The sequence below is a fragment of the Pinus tabuliformis genome, chromosome 5_2 (genome assembly GCF_031772625.1).
Source record: "Pinus tabuliformis cultivar Carrire ecotype Pingquan chromosome 5_2, CPIR1, whole genome shotgun sequence".
NCBI lineage: Eukaryota > Viridiplantae > Streptophyta > Pinopsida > Pinales > Pinaceae > Pinus > Pinus tabuliformis.
Genome location: NC_142306.1, coordinates 1,073,809,299 through 1,073,812,661, shown reverse-complemented (window position 1 = coordinate 1,073,812,661; position 3,363 = coordinate 1,073,809,299).

Below are 3,363 nucleotides of genomic sequence, written 5' to 3'. Positions count from 1 at the left end.
CAGTTAACTAGCCTACCAAAGTAAGCATGTGACAAAGAGTTACTATGATATGATTCAACCTCCTAGATCACCTTAAGGAAGTGGAACCAACAAACCAACACTTTAAAGACCTCCCTCAAGAGCTACAGAACCTTCAGGAGCCAACCAACCCCTCCAGGTGTCCAACCCCTGAGAGAACTTGCTTCTTGACTGAACTAGACCCCCAGTTGCTCCCATGACAAGCCTTCCATGTGACTGATACCCTCCATTCACTCCCACAACAAGGCATCCATGCGACTATGGCCTTTTCTAGGTAGTTCTGTGCTAGCGACCACAAATTCTAAGCCACATTTTCAAGGCTAGGACTCAAACCTATGCCCATAACTTCAAGGAACTTCCAGAAATGATAAATAACATTAAGACAAGACTACTATGTAAAATTTTTAAAAAGGACTTGTCCTGACCCCTATCAACCATGACAAACATTTCGTCAAACACATCATGAACATGTAATTTACATGTTATAACAAAATATCTGAACATAGGGACTTCATACTTATCTGAGAATTGTAACGAAGGTCTGATGCCCTCTTAAAATAGTTGTATTATCATATATTAGGTCATACATTCATTAAAATTTCATTTACTAATCAAAACATGATGAGATCCATAACCAAAGCTTGTCATAAACCATGCTTATAACCATCACATAACCAACAAAATGACAAAGATAGAACAACCATTATAACCACATAATAAAAAACACATAATACACAAGAAGAAAAGAGCTCTTATTAACATAAGAAAAATGCAACCAGGTCGACTTCCATGTACCACCCGACAATAGATTAGGCTGAATCCAAATTTTGTTTCAGTTAATCACCCCCATGCCATGTTCCAAGCATGAATGTGGGACTTACAACAAAAAAATAGGGCTTCCTTAGGCTTTACTGCAATCTCGCTAAGGGATTCCTAGACCGAAGCCCTCATCTACACAACTAGGATTTACCACAATCCTTCCATGGGATTCCTAGGCCCAAACAAGAAGCATACACTACCAGGATTTACCACAATCCCACCACTTACCAGTCTGGGGATCACTACGCCTATACAAGAATGGATGCCTCCGAATCTCTCCACCTAAATTGTGAGGAATTTTTCTGTCTCCACCCTCTAATATTTACCATATATCCCGACATTCACCAATCGAGGATTCCTATGCCTAACGAGGGTATACATAATCAGGCTTTACTGCAATCCCACCTTCACCGGTCCAGGGATTCCTTAGCCTTGTGTTTGTCCCTGAGACCACCCCACTTAGTTTCAAAACCATCTAGCAATCCAACTCAACCAAATAAGAAAAACCCCATCACACCATGGCTATCCAGAAATGGAAAGGAAAGGCTGAAAACCATTGTCACACCTTGCAAAAACCATGACAATGATAACAAGAGAACCAAGAACACACATGCACATACCATGCATGCCAAAAATAGCAAGGAAATCATACATGCAACTCGATACTTGCAAGTAATCTTGTTGTAGATGCTTGATCCAACTCTTCATTGCTTGATCTTTGCTTCCCCTTTGCTTTCTTGTCCTTCCTTTCCCTTCCTTCCTCCAATGCTAGAGTGCTCAAAGAATTCTCTGAGTGTGCAAGAGTATGAGAGAGTAGAGATAAGAGATAGATCCAAAAATGAACTAACAAAAGGTTGTGAATTGATCCTCATAAGCCTTTTTATTAATGAGGCCCCTATTTTCTTCAATTCCCATTGTTTTTCCTTCATTTTCCTCCTCACATGCACCAGTGACCTTTCACCTTCCTTTTCTCCTAATTACCTTTATTTTCATAAATAAAATGTCTCTTTAACTTTTCAAAGCCTTTTCCATTGTCTTTGCCAATTTCCCTTAGCAATAATAAACCAAATGAACACCCACTAGGATATTTTTCCCAACATTTAGCTTGGAATATGTGTCCCATGACCTTGATTATTATTTTGCCTTTATTAACTTTATTAAATGGACTTTTAACCCGAGGCTGTTACAAGACCAACCTTCAGTTGCTGATACTGAGGGTAGAGGCCATATAGTCTTTGGATACCCTTACTATTGATATTGAGGGTAGAGGCAGCATAGTATTTGAATACCCTTGTTGTTGATGCTAAGGGTAGAGATGATATAGTATTTGGATACCCTTGTTGTTGATATTAAGGGTAGAGGTGGTATAGTCTCTGGATGCCCTTGTTGCTGATATTTCATATGGAAGAGAAGAGAAGGTACTGGGTGCTTTCCGAGTTTGGAGACCGATCCAATGTGTGTATGGAAAAAACAAAGAATGAAGGTAGAAGCAAGGAACCATTTAAAAGATACGTATCAATATTTCATTTTAGTTTTTAATTTCAAAATTATGAACATAATCTATAATTCTAATTTATGATGGTTGAGTTTTGTGCTAACCAAATGTGATATGTTTATACATGATGATTTGATTAAGGAGCTAATTTGACTTGTGGCAGGAAGTAAGCATAATTGTAAGTGTCACCTTATTGACGAGATATCAATGAGGTATGATTTGAGCTTATTACAATTCTTTTTGAGTCTAATGGTTTGGCTTGGTAGATGAAAGCATGGAAATGCCCGGTTTGGTTGGTTGGGATTGGCTACAAGAGAATGAGTAGAAACAACAAAAATGAATTGGAACATGCAATAGTATGTTTGTAAAGCACTTCAGGAATAGGGCCATTGTGGGACAATGGTACCCGGTAGTGTCCATTTATTTCCAGAAGCATGTTGTATGATCGTTATAATGGTTTTGAGGCAAGGACTTGCCTTGATTTTGAGGAAGGGGTATGCCTTGGGTTTTGGACCTTCCTATGTGAGGAAACCTTTCCAAGGGATGGATCACTCGAGGGACTAGGAAGCATAAAAGGGGATATCATGGAACTTGGAAGGTGAGTGACTGCACGGAAGGGGTTGGCCATATTTCCTTGGGGATTAGAGCATAGAAGGGAAGGTTGGGGAATAATTTGTTTAGGTTAATAACATTGTTTATTGGAATCAAAAGAAGATTGGGAGTGTGCCCAAAAAAAATGAGTCGATAATAGTTCACTGGGAGAACAAGTAGCGCAAGGATTGTAGCATTGGACATTGCAGGCAAACTTTGATTTTGGCAGTGGATTCTGGATTTCCTGGGAAGGAGGTGAATCCATGTTACTACTTTTAAGGGTGGAAGTGTGAGCCTATGGATTCCCTTGTCACTGATGCAAGCATCGTATCGTCTTATTTGTTGGTTGAAATATATATATATATATATATATATATATATATATATATATATATATATATATATATATAGATATATATATCTAGATAGATAGATATATC